Source organism: Lactuca sativa, chromosome 8 (assembly GCF_002870075.4).
Source record: "Lactuca sativa cultivar Salinas chromosome 8, Lsat_Salinas_v11, whole genome shotgun sequence".
Taxonomy (NCBI): Eukaryota; Viridiplantae; Streptophyta; class Magnoliopsida; order Asterales; family Asteraceae; genus Lactuca; species Lactuca sativa.
In genome coordinates this window covers 310,424,331-310,449,955 of record NC_056630.2, presented here as the reverse complement: position 1 = coordinate 310,449,955, position 25,625 = coordinate 310,424,331, and the positions used below count along the sequence as shown (strand labels likewise).

Sequence of the window (25,625 nt, the reverse complement as noted above, 5' to 3'; positions counted from 1 at the left end):
GTCCCTCGATGGTTCCTCTTCAAGTGGGACAAATAAAGGTCCCATCATTCCTTCCTCAAACCCTAAGGAAGCACTGTGCTTCTATTGTCAGGAAAGGGGGCACTAGAAACGAAGTTGTCCCAAGTACCTGCAAGATGTAAAGGATGGGAAAGTTAAACCCACCCAAGCAGGTATTTATACAATATTGTCTAATAACTCATCTAATGATAATTCTTGGGTATTTAATATAGGTTGTGGCATTCACATTTGTACTGATTCGCAGAGCCTAAAAAGAAGTGAGCAAGTGGAGCACGGGAATATAAACTTAGTCATGGGCAATAGGAAAGCATCACCTGTTACGAAGATAGGAGTTTATTTTTTATTGCTAAATAGTGGGTTAATGTTAGATTTGAATAAATGTTGTTACTCGTCCGAAATGGTGAGAAATATTATTTCCTTTCATGGCTTGTACAAACAAGGGTTTACATTTTTGTTTGATAACAATAATGGTGCTATTAATGTTTATCACGATGATGTATTTTACTTTAAAGCATTACCTTGTGATGGTGTATATGAAGTTGTGAATGTTATAGACAATCTAGAGAATAATGCGTTGTATATTGATTCTTCAAATAGCTTGGATAAAGCATCTTTGTGGCATTGTCATCTTGGACATGTCAACAAGAAGCGCATGGGCCAACTCCAAAAGGCTGGAGTCTTGGAATCATTTGACCTAAGGTCGGATGATAGTTGCGAGTCTTTTTTACTTGGAAAAATGACAAAGTGACCCTTCACTGGCACTTGTGAGAGGGGTGAAGGTTTGTTGGACCTCATACACACAGATGTGTGTGGACCCTTCAAAACTACCACGAGGGATGCTAATCGCTATTATGTGAATTTTACTGATGATTACATCAGATATGGATATATCTATTTAATCAAGCATAAGTCAGAAACTTTTGAAAAGTTCAAAGAATTTAAACAAGAAGTTGAGAATCAATTAGGAAGGAACATCAAGATGCTCCGATCGGATCAGGGAGGAGAGTATCTTAGCATTGAGTTCCTTGACTATCTTAAGGAATGTGGGATTGTCTCACAATTGACACCTCCTAGAACATCACAGATGAATGGTTTGGCTGAGAGACACAATCGAACCTTGTTGGATATGGTTCGTTCCATGATGAGTCAAGCTTCGTTATCAATCTCTTTCTGGGGGTATTCCTTAGAGACTGCCGCCCATATCCTTAATCTAGTCCCTACTAAAAAGGTTGCCGAAACACCTCACGAGATGTGGACTGGGAAAGTTCCCAATTTAGACCACATCAAGATTTGGGGTTGTGAAGCTTTTGTGAGGCGTGAGACTCATGACAAGCTTGAACCTCGAAGTGAGAGGTGTATTTTTGTCGGCTACCCATAGAGATCCTTTGCTTACCTCTTTTACAGACCCAGTGATAATTTGGTCTTTGTAGCAAGAAGAGGAGTCTTTCGTGAGAAAGAATTTATAAGCCAAGGGGACAGTGGGAGGCAAATTGACCTTGAAGAACTTCAAGAGTCAAGTGGTGAAGGAACCTCAAATACTATCGGACAACTTGAGGAGGAAACTTTTGTTGAGCCGATAGATGAGTCTGTACCTCCAAGGCATTCCACCAGAGTTAGGAACACACTTGATTTTTATTATAGTTATCATATCACTATTGAAGGTGATACGTTTATCACTGATAGTACACTAATAGATTTTCATTAACCTAATAATTATAAGGATACCATGGCAGGCCTTGAGTCAGAAAAATGGAAGGAGGCTATGGACAGCGAGATTCTGTCCATGTATGACAAACAAGTTTGGAACTTGGTTGACAATGTACCAGGTCGTAAGACAGTTAGGTGCAGATGGATCTTCAAGAAGAAGACCGACATGGATGGGAAGGTAAACACTTACAAAGCGCGACCGGTAGTGAAGGGCTTTACTCGAACTCTGGGAGTTGACTATGATGAGACCTTCTCACCAGTAACGAAGATTAAGTCTATTAGAGTTTTATTGGCCATAGCTGCATTTCATGATTATGAAATATGGAAAATGGATGTCAAAACCGCTTTCCTTAATGGAAAGCTAGCTGAGGATGTTTACATGGCTCAACAAGAGGGTTTTGTCGATACAAAATACCCTAATAGAGTGTGTAATCTTGAGAAATCCATTTATGGATTAAAGCAATCATCTCGCAGATGGAATCTTTGTTTTGATGAGAAACTCAAAGAGTTTGGTTTTTCGAGGAGCGAGGATGAGTCCTCTGTATATGTTAGGGCTAGTGGGAGCATAGTTAGCTTTTTGGTGTTGTATTTGGATGACATTCACTCATAGGAAATCACGTCCCAACCTTGAAGGAGGTTAAGTCCTGGCTTGGGAAGTGTTTCTCTATGAAGGATCTCGGAGAAGCTGCCTATATCTTGGGGATAAGGATATTGAGAGACAGGAGTAAGAGGCTAATTAGACTTAGTCAAAGTACCTACTTGGACAAGGTGCTGAAGAGGTTCAGCATGCAAGAATCCAAGAAAGGGGAATTACCTATCCAGATAATGCTAAATTGAGTAAGACTCAGAGTCCGAGTATAGTGGCTAAGATAGCTGAGATGAGTCATATACCATATGCTTCTATTGTGGGCTCCATCATGTATGTTATGAATTGCACTCGCCCTGATGTGGCGTTTTCTTTGAGCATGGTCAGTAGATATCAAGGGAACCCTGGCAAGGCTCACTGGACTGCGGTAAAGAACATTCTCAAGTATCTGCGGAGGACTAAGGACTGGGTCCTGACCCTAGGTGGCAGTGATGACTAGAGAGTAGAAGGATATAGCGATGCTAGCTTTTAGACTGATAGGGATAATTTCCGCTCTCAGTTAGGCTGGGTCTTTATCCTAAATGGAGGGCAATTACTTGGAAAAGTTCCAAGCAGGAGACAATAGCTGATTCAACTTGCAAATGAGTGTATATAGCAGCAAGCGAGGCAGCAAAGGAGGCGATATGGCTAAAGAACTTCATTGGATACCTTGGAGTTGTACTAGCTATAAAGGAGCCAATGGAATTTTTCTGTGACAGCGAAAGTGCGGTTGCTTTAGCTAAGGAACCAAGAGATCATGGAAGATCTAGGCACATTGACATAAAATACCATTTCATCAGACATCTGATAGAAGAAGGACTCCTCGTGGCAAAGAGGGTATCATCTGATGAGAACCCAGCAGATCACCTCATGAAGGGACTAAGTAGGGTTAAGCATTTACAACATGCGAGGCGCATTGGGCTGAAGGATGATATTTAGTTTTAATAATTAGATAGGTTTTCTGAAACTTGTAAATTATAATTGACATTTGATGATTAAATAAAAGTTGTTATTTATTTATGAGTAAAGTTTTATTATCTTATGTTAATCATTTACTATGGTTTCAATTTTGCATGTTTTGACTTCCTAAATAATTACGTTATTATTCAAATTCTCCACAGTCAGTCATACTTTGGAAGTAGGTATTGATTTAAGACTGTCATGAATTTGGCTTGTATGATTTGTCTAATGTGCATTAGACATATCAATGATTGCTGCAATATTTATGAGTACTCATAAGGCCTGAGTATTGGATTCAACCCACACTCAGTTGCATCACTTCATGGAATTTATCTCGAGTGATCATGAGACGGTAATATCATATAAATCTTCAAAACAAGAGATATGAGTTGTTGACTATGAGTTGGTTATCCATTGATTGTACGAAAATGCATTGGTAACTCGATGTTATAAAATGTGCTTTAGTGCATAATTCAACAAGTAATCAGTACAAGCATATGAGTCGAAGTTTATCTATTCCTTCTAGAAATAGAAGCGATATCTGGGCCCCTCGATGATTTGGTTTTGACTTATGTATCGGGCCCGGTCAGAACGTAATTGATGTGTTCAATTTAGTTCTATGTGAAAACAAATCAGAGATTGAGAAACAAATGCTGGACAATAAGTAAGACCATGTTCCATGTGTTTGTATGGCTAATATCTTGAGAGCAGGGGATTATATAATCACTTATCTTACATGGAGTATCATTATCATCTCAGTTCCGATAGACTTTGAAAGAGCTACGATTGCTAGTCGGATCCTGAAGTCATATTTGCAAATATAGTTATTAGACTTATCCAAGTGGGAGACTGTTGGATATAGTGTCTAAGTCCATAACTATATTTGGTATGTACTTGACCCGACACGACATGTTCCATTTGGGTTGCATGGAATTGCAATACTTGGTTAGACAAAATGAGAGAAATGACACTTATGGTTATTAATATATTATAAGTTCTACTATATTAATAATAGTATTATTTAATTAGTGCTGATCAAGAATTAATTTAGAATTGATTTGGTGATCAATATGAGACTAATTAAATATATAGGGTTGAATATGTCAATCATCTATTCTTTTAGAGTGGGCTAATGATCCATGGTTTATGAAGTTGGGCTATAACCCATTAGGAGCTCCATGGATAGTCCATAGGGGTTACTGTTGGGTTATGGTATATTACAACATCCTATGGTGCACATACAACCCTAAATACCTTTGATCTATGTTTTCACTAATTATACATGCAAATGGTTTCCAAGGTATTAATCTTACAACTAGCATGCATGTAACATAAAAATATAATATACTAGTTAGCATGACATACCTTTTGATGGAGCTTGAATTCTTGGTGTATTTGGCCTTAAAGAGCTTAGCTCCAATAGTGCGGAAGCCTCAAATGGAATCACAACACACCATGGACAAAGGATGAACTTGAGAGAGAATTCCATGTACACAAAAGACACCATGAACTCTAAAAAGATACAAGTGGCGATTTTAGGCAATGAAGTATCTATTTATATGTAGGATTTCTAGGGTTATGGATATAACCCAAATCCATACCCATGGGTTTTATGATCCATGGTTCATGTGACCCAACTCTTTATGTATCCATACATAAACTTGGTCCAACATGGATCATAAGCCCAACACATATAAATATAACTAATTATCATAATTAGTCCCCATAGATTTAATTAGTCTCTTTCGACCACTAAATTAATTCCAAATTAATTCTTGATCAATACTAATTAAAACATATGATTTCATATTAATATATTATTACTTATAATATATTAATAATCCATAAATAACCTTCTCTCAAAAGTCCATCCTAACAAATTGTCCTGATGATATGCAACCCAAATGGACCATGCTACTCTCGGATCGAATACATACCAATAATAGTTATGGGCTTAGACACCTAATCCAACAGTCTCCCACTTGGATAAGTCTAAAACTATTATTCAAGTATGACTCGAAGATCCCGACTAGGAATTGTATCTCTTAAAGCCGCTGTTAAACTCTGAACAAATAAAATGACATGTCCATTAGATAAGGGATCATATATTCCTCCATTATAGATATCATACGGACTGAGACATGGATTATAATCATTCTCTCTGTCCATTTGTCATTTCCCGATTTCTGATTTATGACGACTGACTAATTGAACAAATCAAATCAGTCCAGGCCCGGCCGAGCACTTACGTTTGTCATCACCAAATCATCGAGGGGCTAACAGATGTCACTTTTATCCCAAAGGTAAAAGGAATGGATAAAGTTCGACTCATATGGCTTGTTCTACTACTTGTTGAAGCATACACAAAGGCACGTTTTATAACATCTAGTTACCCATGCATTTTCGTGCAATCAATGTATAACCAACTCATAGTAACAACTCATATCTCTAGGTTTGAGGAATATAAGATATTATCGTCTCATGATCACTCGTGATAAATTCCATGAAGTGATTCCAATGAGCGTGGGTTGAATCCAATACTCAGAACTTATGAGCCCACATGAGTGTTGTAGCCCTTTGTCCAACATCTTAGACATCTACAAGCCAACCCATGATAGTCTTAATTCATATCTACTTCCAACATATGACCGACTGTGCATGGTTTGAATAACTTAGTCATCCTGAACAACGACCTAGTTTATTCTGGAAGTCAAAACATGCAAAATGAAACACAAGAATAATTCAATCGAATATGGTATCAAAACCTATGAACATAAATAAAACACCTTTTATTAATTACCATATAATTACAAATTATTCATTGTATAATGTTTCAACTATCAACTTTATTCTTGAATTTAAAACAATAGTTGTCCCATGCTCCAAGCATGTACACTATGTTTTCTAAACACTAGTCATGCCATACACCAAGTATGCATACTATGTTTGTCTATGATCTTTACTTTGTGAAATAGATCAATTGAACGTAGCCACAATTATCCTTTTTTCATAGTCCCAAATCCTTACTGCAAATGCAAGAATTCCAAATTCATGCCATTTACTGAAATCTGTTAGATTCTAAACTTACATGCATTGATCCTTTTGTAAAGATTATGCACAAAGTTAGAAAGACTTGACAACAAACATTATAGAGCATTCCAAAGGAGATCAACTCCTTGGAAACATCCTTTTTGCATTAAGTTTCCTAATCTTACACAGATTGAATAATTTCTAACTTTGAAACATTTCCATATTCCATTTTGACTATCACTTCTGAACAAGAGTTGCCTCCTTACAGATTATGTCAATATGGTCCTTCCAGTATTATCACTATACTTCCAACTGTCCTTGAGCAACCAATCTTTGGTAAACCTTAGATTGTCCTGAAAAATTGTTTAATCCTTTTAGTCATAGCCAATTCTAGACCTTTTCCCTTCTTAATGCCCCATGCATTTGGAAAATTTTAGAAAGGATGAATATAACACATGCAATCGATCATATATTCGAAGCATATGGGACACGATTCATGATGTCTCACATAAAGACTAAACCAATCTTTTGCTATAATATTTCCATTTCAATTTTCCAAGTTCTCATAATTCAGATTTTGAAAACGGATGCCGTAATCATAATCGAATTTTAGAACACAAATAATGGACCCATATATTAGAATTTTCTTATGTTGAGCCATTCCAACATAACATTCATATATATACTTGACTAAATATGAGTAGAACCTCAATCTAAGCTTTTAGATTTGAGATGAAGTATAATTTCCTCTCCCTTAATTATAGCAAAACAACTTTTTCCCAATTGACACCTTTTGTTTTCTATAATTAACAGTGTTAGAATGTCCAGTGATGGACTCGACTGATGATTATTAGCATAACACTTATGCTCCCACTAGCTTTGACATGTACTCAGAAATCAGCTGAACTTCTAGGAAAAACAATACTTTATTGACTTTCTTACCAAAGTTCAGATTTCTGATACTAGATTGCTTTGATAAAACTTTATCAATATCATACACCTTATCTTAGATAGCTCACAGGCGTGTCTAAAAAATTTCAGAACTATGAAAAGGGATGTCGTAATCATAGTTTCAATTGTTTAGACCTTTGCCACTTCTCACAAGTCCATGTTAGTGTGCCGGTTAATCACACAACTGTTGGATTAGTGTCTAAGTCCATAACTATAATTGGTATGTACTTGACCTGACTCGGCATGGTCCATTTGGGTTGCATGGCATCAGAACATTTGGATAGACTGTTTGTGAGAAGACGACATATGTGACATATTAATATATTATAAGTTCTAATATATTAATTTGAAATCATGTTATTTAATTAGTATTGATCAAGAATTAATTTGGACTTAATTTAGTGATCAAAAGAGACTAATTAAATATATGGGGATTGATTGTGAAAATCGTTAATTTTTATATATGTGGGCTTATGATCCAAGATTCCTTATGTTGGGTTTAACCCATGTGGTGACCCATGGATACTCCATGGAGGTTAAAACCAATGGAGCATAAAGAATGGGTAAATTCAAGAGTTACATGGTGTAACCCTAATAGCCACACTATATAAAGACCCCTTTAGCTCAAGAAATTGGCACTAGTGATACTTATATGAGGGCTAGCCAATTTGAGCATGAAGTGTCTTCGTTTCATGGTTATTCCAAGTGTTGATGATGTTGTGTGAACCATTTGAGGTGTCACACTTGGGGCACTAGGCTCTCGAGCTTTATGGAGTTATGCTACATCAACAAGGTATGTATTTCTATCTAGTTTATTATTCAAGTATCAAAAGATTGTATGCTAGTCAGGGTAATACCCTGGAATATTCATATTTGCATGTATAATAGAGAAAACATAGATCCAAGGTATTTAGGGTTGGATGTACACTTAGGAGTGTTAGAATGCTCAAAACCCAACAGTGGTATCAGAGCCATGGGTTATTTTCTGTTATATTAATGCAAATGTTTTATTTTCAAAGTTGAAAAAAAGAAAAAAAAAACATGACGCTTGTCAAATTTTAAGATAATTACTTGTTTTTGTGAAAAACTAATAAATTGTAAAATTTGAATCATTTGCTATATGAGTTGAATTAGGTCAAATTTAGTAAAAGATAAAATTATATGATTATTTTATTAGTTTTAAAAGTTTGATCTAAAGAGTTTTTTTGAAACCTCCATAAGTTATGGATATGAAAAGGTTTTAAAAAAAATGATTCAAAGTTTTTTATGGAGTTACAAAACTTGGTCTTAATGTTTTAAAGAATTCCATAACTTGTTCTTAAGTTATGGAACATGAAAAGTTTCATCATAAAAGAAACATTAAACTTCGTAAGTTATGGAATCCAAAAGTTTTTTTGTTTTTGTGTTACCTTGTTTTATGAGTTATTTAGATTAATGAAAAATATACATTAGTAGTTTTCAATCCAAATTAATCTAAAAGTTGTTCATAAAATGTGTTTTTGTAACTTGTCCTCAAGTTATATGAAAAGTCACATTTATGAATCTTAAAAACTCATAAAAATGCCTTAGGTTACAAAAAAAAATGAAGAGTCTTTCCTTATAAATAGTTTTTATGGCTCCATAACTTGTCCTCAAGTTATGGATGTCCAAGAGTCTCTTCATTAAAAGTTTTAAAGCTTTAATTAAAACTCATAAGTTATGAAAATCCAAGAGTTTGGATAGTTTTAAAACTGTCCCTCATGTTTTGGAATTGGAAAAGTTTTCACTTATGAATACTTTAATTCCAAGTTAGCCCGTAGAATTTTAAAAGTTAAAATTCAACCCTTATACTTTATAATATTGTAAGTTAATAATATTTATATATTTGTATAAGAGTAAAGTCAGTCTTACCGTTAGTATGCCTTATTCACGAAGCCGGTCTATAAGGGGGGTATAAGGTTACTGCCTATAAAATGGCAGTTTAATGGGTGTCCACTCTCACCCACCGCCTCCTTGACTGGTGGAGGGTCGTTTGCCGAACGGGTAGGACAAAGACTATAATTCTCCCTTCATTAAAAGTATTATTGATAAATACTAAGTAACTAAACCTTTTATAAATACCTAATCTTAGTTACTTAGGAAAATGTGAATAAGGTGCTAATCCATGAAATTACACTTTGCACTTTGTTTAAATCGGTTAGTGGAGCGTGTGTGGTTAACCGGCACACTAACTTATACTTAACAAGGTAGGCAAAGGGTAACTTAATGTTTATCATAGTATCGATGGAGCGTGTGTGGTTAACCGGCACATCGATTGAGGGGTAAAAACTTAAGGTTACCAAGTATATTTGCATGGTTATTCACACCTTGTTTTGTGATCTTCAGCATCCCAGTCACAAAACCTGAAGGGTACACTCGAGATTGAAACATGCCATTGAAAAGTTCAATGAATCTCAAAAGATCTAGGAGTTTCAAATCCAATTAAAAAACCTAATAAATTTATTTCGTTTTTTCATGGTGGAAATTGGTGAATCGTCATTCACCTACCTTCAAATCTTTTATAGCTTGGATTACGACATCCCTCTTCCAAGTTATAAAAGTATTGTGTTGGGTCCCAGCCTTAATATTTCATATTGGGTGTTATATTAAGGACTATAAATCAACTATCTTGAATATCTCTCCCAAAAAGATGTCTGGTTTAGACATTTATGATCTTCCCAAATCTCTTGAAACAAGCTTTCCTAAATGAAGATGATGTCCCATGGAAATCATACTTCTTTCACCTCCTCCAAATTATTCTCCCTAACCCACCAGTTCTTGAAAAGTTTAAGGTCACTCAAGACCTATATATTGGCAAGCAAAGGTCTATGTCTGGTCACATCTTGGAGATGTAGTCATATATTGACAAGTCGGGAGAGTTGGGTGTCAAAGTCTTGAGAAAGTTGGTGGTTCAATCACTTTCTAAGTCATATAATGAGTTCCTTTGGGACTCCTATGAAACAGACTATGACAAGACCCTTAATGATCTTATCTATTTGCTAAGATCAATTTCCTAAAACTTATGGACATTGACAATAATGACATTGGACATCTAGTAAAGCTTTCTCTTCCCAATTGAAAGGGATCAGCCATAGTCAACTCAGTTGATCAAATGGTAAATAGAAAGGTTAAGTCTGTGATAGTCCCATGTTCCATTACCAAAGCGTCCATATGTTAAATTGCCAAAAGAAGGGGCATTGGTTGCGAAGCTGCCAATTTACCTAAGGGTGTTAAAGTCAATAAGTTTGAATCTACTTAAGGTAAAGTCCATTATCTAACTCTGCTAAGTTTCTATTCTGAGATTTTTGATACATGATGTGACTGGGTCACATGGTGATGTTTTTAGAATCAAAGAAAAGTGAAGGAACTTAAAGAAAGAAAATGTTGAATCTGATCGCGTAGATGGATTTCTATCGCATAGTTTGAAGATCGGATTCTTGAGCTACTTCTTAGGAGTTATGAGATATCGCTTAGGAATAGATAACAACAGGTTTTCATATGGGTTGTAAGGATAAGTTTTTCCGCAAAGTTTTAAAATAAAAGGAAATTTTTTATTTTATTTATTTTATGTATCCTTACAATGGCGTTTGTGGAAAATTGTTGCTTATAAGATTCCACTGATAGCAATATTGGAAAGTGAATTTGATTCTCTCATTTGTGTTAATGTTTAAATTTACCAAATAAGGAAAGATTCTCGTCACCCATGTTTCAGTTGGATAGAAACTTGGAATCATGCAAGTTGTATAGCATGATGAATGAGAACTTTCGAGCATTGGAAAACTTAAGACTAACTACTTGTTCACATGAATGTGTGAGTCAAGTGAAGGACTAAGGGATCGAGTACACATTCTTGTGCACTGGCTAAGTCCACCACAAAAGATAGATAAGAATATTCATCATAATTTACTATAGCTCAGTAAATATGGTTATACTTACTAGCTTAAGTGTAATTCCGAGACATTGGAAAAGGTTCCAATGTATGACAGAGCGAATAATAAGAATCAAATTAGGCAGAAGGATAAAAGTTTCTCAAATCTGAAAAGATGGGAGTGTACTTTAGTATCATGTTATATGAACATCTTAATGGTTAAGAGACCTTATCACAATTCATCCTCTAAGTGGATTTTGATAGTTAAGAAGAGGAGTTATGAATTGTTTAAGTGGTTAAATCAAGAAGATGATTCATACTTTGTTCCAAAAACAATTCTTAGAGTTATACTCTAAAATTGTAACTTGAGTGACATGTCTTAAAGAAGGTTTAAAACACTTGTCAAATGTAAGAGTAAAAGTATCCTATTATTGTACATTTGAATTTGGTAAGTTGTGATGTTTTGGATAAAACAAAGACCAACTAAGGCCAATTGTGTGAGGTGTTTTTCTTGATTAAAATCCATAATATCTCTTGAATAATTGACAAGAGAGTCTTATATGTCAAGAGGACAGTGAGAGTCTTAAAGGTCTTGAAAGTCTCAAGAACTAATCAAGAATAAAACCTAAAGTTCTTCACTAGCACACGACTTGAGGTTTATAACCTATCATGTTGACATATAAATAGTGCCCATTCCAATTAAAGTTAGCCTTGCATATGAGTTCTTAGTGTTCTCAATTGGTTGCACAACAACTTGGAAGCAATTACAGGCCCTTGAGCTGCCAGATGGCAAGAAATTAAGATTAAGTTCAGTCCATATGATTTTGGATTTGTCATTATCCTTGTCTTGTGACTATGGTTTTGACAATTCACATGGATAAGAACACATACACCATTAAATCTAAGTGTCATAAGGTTTCTCTCCGATTCATGAAAATGATGGTGAGGAAACACTTTCACTAAGTATATTTTAGCTAGATAGCAATTGTGATATTTGCATTCTCAAAGTCGTTAGTGGAGCGTGTGTGGTTAACCGACACACTAACATGGACTTGTGAGAAGTGGCAAAGGTCTAAACAATCGAGACTATGATTACGACATCCATTTTCATAGTTCTTAAAATTGTTTAGATAAACCCGTGAGCTATCTAAGATAAGGTGTATGATATTGATAAAGTTTTATCAAAGCAATCTAGTATCAGAAATCTGAACTTTGGTAAGAAAGTCAATAAAGTATTGATTTCTAGAAGTCCAGCTAATTTCTGAGTACATGTCATAGCTAGTGGGAGCATAAGTGTTATGCTAATAATCATCATGTTAGTGGGAGCATGATAATTATGATAAGTATTGCAAGTTAGTAATGTTAATTATAGAAAACAAAAGGTTTCAATTGGGAAAAAGTTGTTTTGCTATAATTAAAGGAGAGGAAATTATACTTCATCTCAAATCTAAAAGCTTAGATTGAGGTTTTAATCGTATTTAGTCAAGAATATATATATATATATATATATATATATATATATATATATATATATATATATATATATATATATATATATATATATATATGAATGTTATGTTGGAATGGCTCAACATAAGAAAATTCTATATATGGGTCCATTACTTGCGTTCTAAAATTTGATTATGATTACGACATCCCTTTTCATAATCTGAATTATGAGAACTTGGCAAATAGAAATGGAAATGGTATAACAAAAGACTAGTTTAGCCTTTATGTGAGACATCATGAATCGTGTCCCATATGCATTGGATATAGGATCGATTACGTGTGCTATATTCAACCTTTCTAAAATTTTCCAAATGCTTGGGCATTAAGAAGGGAAAAGGTCTAGAATTGGATATGACTAAAAGGATTAAACAATTGTCGAGGACAATCTAAGGTTTACCAAAGATTGGTTGCTTAAGGACAGTTGGAAGTATAGTGATAATTCTGGAAGGACCGTATTGACATCATCTGTATGGAGGCAACTCTTGTTCAGAAGTGATAGTCAAAATAGAATCTGGAAATGTTTCAAAGTAAGAAATTATTCAATCTGTGTAAGATTAGGAAACTTAATGCAAGAAGGATGTTTCCAAGGAGCTGATCTCCTTTAGAATGCTCTGTAATGGTGGTTGTCAAGTCTTTCTGATTTTGTGCATAATCATTACAAGAGGATCAATGCATAAAAGTTTAGAATCTAACATATTTCAGTAAATAGCATGAACTTGGAATTCTTGCATTTGCAGTAAGGATTTTGGACTGTGAAAAGAGGATCATTGGACTTATGTTCAATTGATCTATTTCAAAAAGTAAAGATCATAGACAAACATAGTATGCATACTTGGTGTATGGCATGACTAGTGTTTAGATAACATAGTGTACATGCTTGGAGCATGGGAAAACTATTGTTTTAAATTCAAGAATAAAGTTGACAGCTGAAACAATATACAATGAATAATGTGTAATCATATGGTAATTAATAAAAGGTGTTTTATTTATGTTCATAGGTTTTGATACCATATTCGATTGAATTATTTATTTATTTTTTTTCATTTTGCATGTTTTGACTTCCAGAATAAACTAAGTCATTGTTCAGGATGACTAAGTTATTCAAACCATCCACAGTCGGTCATATGTTGGAAGTAGATATGAATTAAGACTGTCATGGGTTGGCTTGTAGATGTCTAAGATGTTGGACAAAGGGCTACAACACTCATGAGTGCTCATAAGTTCTGAGTATTGGATTCAAACCACGCTCATTGGAATCACTTCATGGATTTTATCACAAGTGATCATGAGACGATAATATTTTATATTCTTCAAACCTAGAGATATGAGTTGTTACTATGAGTTGGTTATACATTGATTGCACGAAAACGCATTGGTAACTAGATGTTATAAAACGTGCCTTTGTGTATGATTCAACAAGTAGTAGAACAAGCAATATGAGTCGAAGTTTATCCATTCCTTTTACCTTTGGGATAAAAGCGACATCTGTGGGCCCCTCGATGATTTAATGATGACAAACGAAAGTGCTCGGCTGGGCCTGGACTGATTTGATTTGTTCAATTAGTCAGTCGTCATAAATCGGAAATCGGGAAACAACAAATGGACAGAGAGAATGATTATAATCCATGTCTCAGTCCATATGATATCTAGAATGAAGGAATATATGATCCCTTATCTAATGGACAAGTCATTGACAAAGGTCAGAGTTCATCGACAAGGTCAGAATTCGACAGCGACTTTTGAGAGCTACGATTGCCAGTTAGGTTTTGAAGTCATACTCAATAATAGTTTTAGACTTATCCAAGTGGGATACTGTTAGATTAGTGTCTAAGTCCATAACTATAATTGGTATGTACTTGACCTGACTCGGCATGGTCCATTTTGGTTGTGTGGAATCGTAACATTTGGATAGACCGTTTGTGAGAAGAGGACATTTATGACATATTAATATATTATAAGTTCTAATATATTAATATGAAATCATGTTATTTAATTAGTATTGATCAAGAATTAATTTGGACTTAATTTAGTGATCAAAAGAGACTAATTAAATATATGGGGATTGATTGTGAAAATCGTTAATTCTTATATATGTGGGCTTATGATCCAAGATTCCTTTTGTTGGGTTTAACCCATGTGGTGACCCATGGCTACTCCATGGAGGTTAAAACCAATGGAGCATAAGGAATGGGTAAAGTCATGAGTTACATGGTGTAACCCTAATAGCCACACTATATAAAGACCCCTTTAGCTCAAGAAATTGGCACTAGTGATACTTATATGAGGGCTAGCCAATTTGAGCATGAAGTGTCTTCTTTTCATGGTTATTCCAAGTGTTGATGATGTTGTGTGAACCATTTGAGGTGTCACACTTGGGGCACTAGGCTCTCGAGCTTCATTGAGTTAAGCTACATCAACAAGGTATGTATTTCTATCTAGTTTATTATTCAAGTATCAAAAGATTGTATGCAAGTTAGGGTAATACCTTGGAATATTCATATTTGCATGTATAATAGAGAAAACATAGATCCAAGGTATTTAGGGTTGCATGTACACTTAAGAGTGTTAGAATGCTCAAAACCCAATAACAGCTCCACTAACGACTTTGAGAATGCAAATATCACAATTGTTATCTACTTCAAATCTACTTGGTGGAAGTGTTTCCTCACCATCTTTTCATGAATCGGAGAGAAACCTTATGAACCTTAGATTTAATGGTGTATGTGTTCTTATCCATGTGAATTGTCAAAACCATAGTCACAAGACAAGGATAATGACAAATCCAAACTCATATAGACTAAACTCAATCTTAATTTCTTGCCACCTGGTAGCTCAAGGCCTGCCATTGCTTCCAAGTTGTTGTGCAACCAATTGAGAACTCTAAGAACTCATATGCAAAGCCAACTTTAACTAGAATGGGCACAGAATATGTCAACACGATAGGTTATAAACCTATAGTAGTATGCTAATGAAGTACTTCAGGTTTTATTCTTGATTAGTTCTTGAGACTTTCGAGACCTTTAAGACTCCCACTGTCCTCTTGACATATAAGACTTTCTTGTCAAATATTCAAGAGATAGTGTGGATTCTAATCAAGACAAACACTTCACACAATTGGCCTTGGTTGGTCTTTGTTTTATCCAAAACATCACAATTTACCAATTTCAAATGTACAAGAGTAGAAAACTTTTACTCTTACATTTGATAAGTGTTTTAAACCTTCTTTAAGACATGTCACTCAAGTTAAAATCATAGAGTATAAATCTAATAATTGTTTTTGGAACAAAGTATGAATCATCTTCTTGATTTAACCACTTCAACAATTCGTAACTCCTCTTCTTAACTATCAATATGCACTTAGAGGATGAATTCTGATAAGGTCTAAAAATCATTAAGATGGTCTTAAAACATGATACTAAGGTACTCTCCCATCTTTTCAGATTTGAGAAACTTTTATCTATCTGCCTAAATTGATTCTTCTTATTTGCTCTGCCATACATATGAACCTTTTTCAATGTCTTAGAATTACACTTAAGCTTGTAAGTATAACCATATTTACTGAGCTATAGTAAATTATGACGAATAGTCTTATTGATCTTTTGTGGTGGACTCTGACCAGTGCACAAGAATGTGTACCCGATCCCTTAGTCCTTTACTTGACTCACACATCCATGTGAACAAGTAGTTAGTCTTAATTTTTCCAATGCTCAAAAGTTCTCATTCATCATGCTATACAACTTGCATGATTTCAAGTTTCTATCCAACTGAAACTTGGGTGATGAGAATCTTTCCTTATTTGGTAAATTTAGACACTACCACAAATGAAAGAATCAAATTCATATTTCCACTCTTGCTCTTAATGGAATCTTATAAGCAACACAGATTTTCACAAATGCCATTGTAAGGATATTTTAAAATAAATAAAATCAAAAGATTTACCTTTTATTTTAAAACTTTGCGGAAAAAGTTATCCTTACAATTGATATGGAAACTTGTTATCTATTCCTAAGCAAAATGTCATAACTCCTAAGAAGTAGCTCAAGAATCCAATCTTCAAACTATGCGATAGAAATCCATCTACGTGATTAGATTTAGTATATTCTTTCTCTAAGTATCTTCACTTTTCTTTGATTCTTAAAACATCAACATGTGACCCAGTCACATCATGTATCAAGAATTTCAGAATAGAAACTTAGCAGTGTTAGATAGTGGACTTTACCTGAAGTAGAGTCAAACTTATTGACTTTAACATCCTTAGGTAAAGTTGGCAGATTCGCAACCAATGCCCTTTCTTTGGCAATATAAACATATGGACCCTTTGGTAATGGGACTATCTCAGACTTAGCTTTTTTCTTTACCATTTGGTCAACCGAGTTAACTATGGCCGATCCCTTTCCATTGGGAAGAGAATGTTTTTTCTGGATTTCTAGTGTCATCATTGTTGTTGGAATAGTGTTTAAGGCTACAACTATATTAGACAAGTATTTGGCCCGGTTGTGCATGGTCCTTTTGGGTTGCCTTCACCATAGCAACTTGATAGGATGATTTATTAAGAGAGAGTAAATATTATTAATATATTATGAGAATAATATGATGAATAATATAGTTGTTATTTGATTAATATAAGTCATAGAATTAATTAGAATTAATTTGTTGACTTAAAGAGATTAATTAAATAAAGGGGTATAAACTGTCAATTGTTTGATAGTTAAGCTTTAGACTGTAAATCCATTGGGATATGCTTTGGACGAATTCTAAGAGTATTAGGATAGCCAAAATCGTCCAAAGGCTTATCTATGGAATGGATTTGGATAGCCTTAAGAGAAGATTATCCAATTAGGGTTTAGGTTGTAACCCTTAAGGAGTCTACAAGTATAAATAGACCCCATGGATAGGGAATTCGTGACATCTCATAAAGTAAGAGAACCCTGGCCGAATTCCTTCCCTCTCCTCTCTCCTAAATCATTCTTCTTGCTATTGGTGTTTGTAAGCCATTAGAGGAGTGACATTTGTGACTCTAGAAGCTCCAAGACCTCAAGATCAACAAGGAACTCAAAGGTATGATTCTAGATCTGTTTCAATGTTGTTATTTAACCTAATTAGTCATTAGAAGACTTGGATTCAAAGCATGTTTATTAGAAAGCCTAGATCCAAGCATTAGGGTTTTTGCATGCGCACATAGGAAAGTTCTTATGGCTAAAACCCATCAGTGGTATCAGAGCCTAGCTTGGTTTTCTTTAAATTGTTGCTTGATTAACTGAAACAAACGTGCAAAATTCGATTTTTAGGTTTCTGAGTCATGGACTCGGCGAGTTCCAAGGTGGACTCGGCGAGTAGGCCTGACTCGGCGAGTCCCCTTGTGCACTCGGCGAGTCCAGGCGTCAGGAATGACCAGATTCGGGATTTTTTCATAATTATCTTATGGAAACTTACCTTAATCATAATAGATCAATCTAAATCCGATTTTGATATATATGACTATTATCTTGATCTAGTTAAAGGTATTTATCAACTAATAAAATATTTAATTTCCTTATATGATAATTAATTAATTATTTTAATTATTTTGGTAATTATCTTGAATAAAATCAAATATAGATAATTAGGATATTAATTGTTAATTGGAATTATTTGTTATTTGATCCTCCATGTTTTAAATGTTTAAAACCTACCCTCATGTTTTGAAATTTATATTTGTGATTAAAAGTTTTAATTTAGACAACTTAAATTTCAAACCCTAGATTTTAAAAGTTTTAAAATACAACCCTATACTAATATGATATTACTAGAATAATATATATATGTATAACTAAATGCTAGTCTTACCATTAGTAGGCCTCATTCACGAAGCCGATCTATAAGGTGGGTATAAGGTTGCGGCCTATAAAATGGCGCTTAATGGGTGTACACTCACACCCACCGCTTGCTTGATTGGTGGAGGGTCGTTAGCCGAACGGGTAGGATAGGGCAACCTCATCCTCTCATTAAAAGTATAATAAGAAATATAAAGTAACTACACATATTTTTAAAATTTCCCAATCCTAGTTACTTTAGGAAAAGTGAATTGATGCAATCCCATGAAATTACACTTTGCACCTTGCTAAGATGTTAGTGGAGCGCGTGTGGTTTACCGACACACTAATTGGTTCTAAGCGAAGGTGGCAAAGGGTGATTCATTGTTTCTCATAGTTCGATGGAGCGTGTGTGGTTTACTGGCACATCGAATAGGTGATTGTTACAATGAAGGCACCATGTGAATTTGCATGGTAATTCACACCCACTTTGTGATCCTCGGCATCCCAGTCACAAACGAGAGGGGCATATCGAGATTTAAACATGCCATTGAATAGTTTCAATGAATCTCATCCGAACCTAGGAATTCTCATAAACACTTAGGACTAATAGTTTAAGTTTTGTGATGGAGAATTAGTGAATCGTCATTCACTTACCTTCAATTTATTTGCATGTTAGATTACGGCATCCCTTTTCTAGTATGTAAATGTTATTGTTGGATCCTAGCCCTAATTCTCTTATTGGGTGATAATTAGGGATTCTTATTCAAATCTATCTTTGTCCTTTTCTAATTGTAGATGTCGAACGCAAACAACGCTGCTGCTAGTTCCTTCACATTGATGAGCCTTTGCCAAAAGGTCACCTTCGAGGGAACAAACTTTAGCGAATGGATAAGATACATTCGCACCATTGCTCGCTATGAGGATAAGGAGTATGTCCTCGATGAGAAACACGAGAAAATCAACCCCGAAGTTGCTACTCCTGCCGAAATCACCGCCTTTGAAACTCATGAGCGAGATGCAACGAAGGTACATTGCATCATGATCGCCACCATGAACTCCGAATTCCAAAAGTCCTACGAGGACATGTACCCGTACGAGATGCACCAAGACTTATTTGAGAGATACCATCAAAACGCGAGACAAGAGCGTTATGAGATTTTCACCAACATGATTTCCGCGAAGATGGGTCATGGAGAATCTCTTACCGTGCACCTGCAAAAGATACAAAGGTATGTCGACCGCCTTCGCAAGTTAAATGTTGACTTCGGTGAAGACTTGGCGATCGACATGGTGCTTCACTCTTTGCCTCCGATGTACAACCAATTTAGGATGACCTACCACATGAACAAAGAAGAGGTCACCCTAAGCAAGCTCCAAGGTCTCTTGAGGGTTGCTGAGAGCAACTTCAAGGACAAGTCTGTTGCACCTACTCCCAATCCGTCCGCTGCTCCTGTCTTGGCTATTGGTCAAGGGAAGGGAAAGAAGAGGAAAGCTTCATCGAAGAACTATCGCAAGGCGAAAGCCCGAGATGGTGCCTCTTCTAGTGGGACCAAAGTTGATCCCGCCAAGCCCTGCTCTAACCCGAAGGAGGCAGAGTGCCACCACTGCCACAAGATAGGACATTGGAAGAGAAGCTGCCCGGATTACCTACAAGCAATCAAAGAGGGAAAGATCAAGCCATCTTTCGCAGGTATATACACAATCAAATCTAACGATTCTAATCATGCTATTTCTTGGGTTCTTGATACCGGTTGTGGTTATCACATTTGTTCTAATGTGCAGGGACTAAGAAGAAGTAGGGATGTGGAGCAAGGAAGGATCAATCTAATCATGGGGAACAGAAGATCGTCGCCTGTAACCAAGATTGGAGTGTATTCTTTAGTGCTTAGGAATAGTTTGGTTTTGGATTTGAACAATTGTTGCTATTCGCCAGAAATGGCTAGAAACATCATTTCATTTCATGGTTTATATAGACAAGGATTTAGATTTTCTTTTAATAATGAGAATGGTTCTATTTTGGCTTATCTAAATGGTGTCTTTTACTTTGAAGCTATACCATGTAATGGAATATATGAAACCGTTATGATTGTTGATAACTTAGGAAATGATGTTTTGAATATTGATTCTTCCACTAGTATGGATAAAGCATCCTTGTGGCATTGTCGACTTGGACATGTCAACAAGAAACGCATAGCCCAACTCCAAAAGGATGGAGTGTTGGAGTCATTCGACCTTAGGGAAGATGACACATGCGAGTCTTGTTTGCTTGGAAAGATGACTAAGTCTCCCTTCACGAGTACGTGTGAAAGGGGCGAGGGTCTATTGGACCTAATACATACCGATGTATGTGGACCATTTAGATCAACCACGAAGGATGGGAACCGCTTCTATGTGACTTTTACCGATGACTATAGTAGATATGGGTATATCTACTTAATCAAGAAAAAGTCAGACACCTTTGAAAAGTTCAAAGAGTTCAAGAATGAAGTGGAGAATCAATTGGGCAGGAAGATCAAGATGCTTCGATCCGATCGAGGAGGAGAGTACCTAAGTCTTGAATTCCACGATTATCTCAAGGAGTGTGGAATAGTTTCACAATTGACGCCTCCTAGGACACCGCAGTTGAATGGTGTGGCAGAAAGGCGTAATCGAACCTTATTAGATATGGTTCGCTCTATGATGAGTCATGCTTCACTACCAATCTCTTTTTGGGGGTATGCCTTAGAGACTGCCGCCCATATCCTTAACCGAGTCCCTACTAAGAAGGTTGCCAAAACACCTCACGAGATGTGGACAGGGAAAGCTCCCTCGTTGGCACATATCAAGGTTTGGGGTTGCGAGGCTTTCGTAAGACGAGATACTCACGACAAGCTTGAACCTCGAAGTGAGCGATGTATTTTCATCGGCTACCCGCAGACATCCTTTGGATATCTCTTCTATAGACCGAAGGACAATGTTGTCTTCGTTGCGAGGAGAGGAGTTTTCCGAGAGCGAGAACTCATGAGCCAAGGAGACAGTGGGAGGTAAATCGAACTTGAAGAGATTCAAGAGTCGATAGATGAAGGAACCTCTACCGCTGGCACTCATCCCGAGGAGGAAACTCCGATTGAACCGATTGACGAATCCCTACCTCTTAGACGTTCCGATAGAGTTAGAGTTCATCCCCAGTTTTATGGCTTTCATATTACTACCGAAGGGGACACGTATATTAGTGATGGTACACTAGTAAATCTTGATGAACCTAATAGCTATAAGGAAGCCATGGCAGGCCCGGAGTCTGTAAAGTGGAAAGAAGCAATGGATAGCGAGATCTAATCCATGTATGATAACCAAGTTTGGAATTTGGTTGATTATGTGCCCGGACGTAAGACCGTTGGGTGCAAATGGATCTTCAAGAAGAAGACTGACGTGGATGGGAACGTACACACATATAAAGCGCGATTGGTCGCGAAGGGCTTTACTCAAACTCCCGGAGTTGACTATGATGAGACCTTCTCACCAGTTGCGAAGATTAAATCTATTAGAGTGATGCTAGCAATTGCCGCATTTCATGATTATGAGATTTGGCAAATGGATGTCAAGACCGCCTTCCTTAACGGAAAGTTGGCTGACGATGTTTACATGGCTCAGCCAGAGGGGTTTGTGGATACGAAGCATCCGAATAGAGTGTGTAAGCTTGAGAAGTCCATTTATGGACTTAAGCAAGCGTCTCGCAGATGGAATCTTTGCTTCGATGAGAAAGTCAAAGAGTTTGGATTTGTACGAAGCGAAGACGAATCTTGTGTATATGTCAAAGCCAGTGGGAGTATAGTAAGCTTCCTCGTTCTATATGTCGATGACATATTACTCATAGGAAACGACATCCCGACTCTACAGGAAGTTAAGTCCTGGCTCGGGAAGTGCTTCGCTATGAAGGACCTCGGAGAGGCTTCTTACATTTTTGGAATAAGGATAGTAAGAGAAAGAAGTAAGAGACTAATTGGACTTAGTCAGAATACTTACTTAGAGAAGGTACTAAAACGTTTTAGTATGGAAAACTCAAAGAAGGGAGAACTACCGATACAAAGTAATGCCAAGTTGAGTAAGACTCAAAGTCCGAGTACCGAAGCTGAGATAGCAGAAATGAGTCGAGTACCATACGCTTCTGCAGTTGGCTCAATCATGTACGCTATGACTTGTACTCGCCCTGATGTAGCCTTCGCTTTGAGCATGGTTAGCAGATATCAAGGGAATCCTGGCAAAGCACATTGGATTGCGGTGAAAAACATCCTTAATTAACTTCGGAGGACGAAGGAATGGTTCTTAGTCCTCGGAGGGAGTGATGACTTGAAGGTGCGAGGGTATAGTGACGCTAGATTTCAGACCGACAGGGACAACTACCGTTCGCAGTCGGGCTGGGTCTTTACCCTAAATGGAGGAGCAGTGACATGGAAGAGTTCCAAACAGGAGACCGTAGCTGATTCAACGTGCGAATCAGAGTACATTGCAGCGAGCGAAGCGTCGAAGGAGGCAATATGGCTAAAGAACTTCATCGGTGATCTTGGAGTTGTACCTACCATAAAGGAGCCAATGGAGATTTTCTGTGATAACGAAGGCGCGGTTGCCTTAACCAAGGAACCGAGGGATCATGGTAGATCAAGACATATCGACAGAAAGTATCACTTTATTAGACATCGTGTAGAAGAAGGAAAACTCGTAGTGAAGAGGATATCATCAGAAGATAACCCAACAGATCCGCTTACAAAGGGACTGAGTAGGGTTAAGCACTTGCAGCATGCTAGGAGTATTGGGCTGAAGGATGATATTAGCATAGACTAGATAGTATTAGAAACGTGTAATAGATAAATGTAATTGACATTTGATGATTAAATAAAGGAGCTTTATTTATAAGTAATGTTACTATCTTATGTTAATTGTTTAGCTATTGTTTCACTTTGCATGTTTTGACTTCCAGAATAATTGAGTTTATTAGGAATAATCGAATTGTTCAAATGGTCCACAATCGTTCATATGTTGGGAGTAGATATGAATGAAGATTGTCATGAATTGGTGTGTAGAATGTCTAAATGGTGTTAGACATAGCAAAGGATTGCCGCAACGTTCATGAGTGCTTATGAACTAGTTTTGAGCATTGGAATAAACCCGCGTTTGCTGGAATCACCTTATGGAATACGATATAAAAGGTGGTCGCAAGACGATAATATCATATAGTCTTAAAACCTAGATATATGGTTTATTATTTGTTAATTGATTGTACATTGATAATACGAAAACACATCAGTAACTTGGTGTTATAAAACATATTGTTGTGTATAGTTGGTTAATGAATAAGTAAATGCATATAAGTCGAAGTTTATCTGTAACTTTTATCTAAGAAGGTAAAAGCGATATCTCGGCCGCTCGATGATTTGATTTGACTTATGTGCCGGGCCCGGTCAGAACTGAATTGATGTGTTCGATTAAGTTCTATGTCAAATAAATCAGAGATCGAGAAACCTAAATGCTTGACTAACCATTCCATAGGATTGTCAGCATGATATCTAACAGAGGACTGTACGTTCCCTTATCTAAAGGACAAGATTGATTAGATCAGAGTTGACAGCGTCTTTGAGAGCTACGATTGCAAACCGAATTGTACTTGTGCGTATAGTTACTAGACTTATCCAAGTGGGAGACTGTTGGAATAGTGTCTAAGGCTACAACTATATTAGACAAGTATTTGGCCCGGTTGTGCATGGTCCTTTTGGGTTGCCTTCACCATAGCAACTTGATAGGATGATTTATTAAGAGAGAGTAAATATTATTAATATATTATGAGAATAATATGATGAATAATATAGTTGTTATTTGATTAATATAAGTCATAGAATTAATTTGGTGACTTAAAGAGATTAATTAAATAAAGGGGTATAAACTGTCAATTGTTTGATAGTTAAGCTTTAGACTGTAAATCCATTGGGATATGCTTTGGACGAATTCTAAGAGTATTAGGATAGCCAAAATCGTCCAAAGGCTTATCTATGGAATGGATTTGGATAGCCTTAAGAGAAGATTATCCAATTAGGGTTTAGGTTGTAACCCTTAAGGAGTCTACAAGTATAAATAGACCCCATGGATAGGGAATTCGTGACATCTCATAAAATAAGAGAACCCTGGCCGAATTCTTTCCCTCTCCTCTCTCCTAAATCATTCTTCTTGCTATTGGTGTTTGTAAGCCATTAGAGGAGTGACATTTGTGACTCTAGAAGCTCCAAGACCTCAAGATCAACAAGGAACTCAAAGGTATGATTCTAGATCTGTTTCAATGTTGTTATTTAACCTAATTAGTCATTAGAAGACTTGGATTCAAAGCATGTTTATTAGAAAGCCTAGATCCAAGCATTAGGGTTTTTGCATGCGCACATAGGAAAGTTCTTATGGCTAAAACCCATCAATTGTCAATGTCCATAAAGCTTTTAGGAAGTTGATCTTAGCAAATAGATAAGATCATTAAGGGTCTTGTCATAGTCTGTTTCATAGGTGTTCCAAAAGAACTCACTATGTCACATAGAAAGTAGTTGAGCCACCAACTTTCTCAAGACTTTGACACCCAACTCTCCCGGCTTGTCAATATGTGACTACATCTCCAAGATGTGATCACACATAGACCTTTTCTTGCCAATAGGGCTTGAGTGACCTTAAACTTTTCAGGAACTTGTGGGTTAGGGAGAATAATTGGATGAGGTGAAAGAAGTATGATTTCCATGGGACATCATCTTCATTTAGGAAAGCTTGTTTCAAGAGATTTGGGAAGATCATAAATGTCTAAACCAGACATCTTTTGTGAGATATTCAAGATAGTTGATTTAAAGTCCTTAATATAACACCCAATATGAAATATTAAGGCTAGGACCCAACACAATACTTTTATAACTTGGAAGTGGGATGCCGTAATCCAAGCTATAAAATATTTTAAGGTAGGCAAATGACGATTCACCAATTTCCACCATCAAAACGAAATATATATTATTAGGTTTTAATTGGTTTTTCGAAACTCCTAGATCTTTGATATTTATTGAACTGTTTAATGGCATGTTTCAATCTCGAGTGTGCCCTTCAGGTTTTGTGACTGGGATGCCGATGATCACAAAACAAGGTGTGAAGT

At 36.3% G+C, this 25,625-nt stretch overlaps 1 pseudogene; it reads right to left on the bottom strand.

Moving 5' to 3' along the window:
* The window catches only part of LOC111911079 (phytanoyl-CoA dioxygenase-like), a 34,241-nt pseudogene that overhangs the window by 4,587 nt on the left and 4,029 nt on the right, over positions 1 to 25,625 (bottom strand).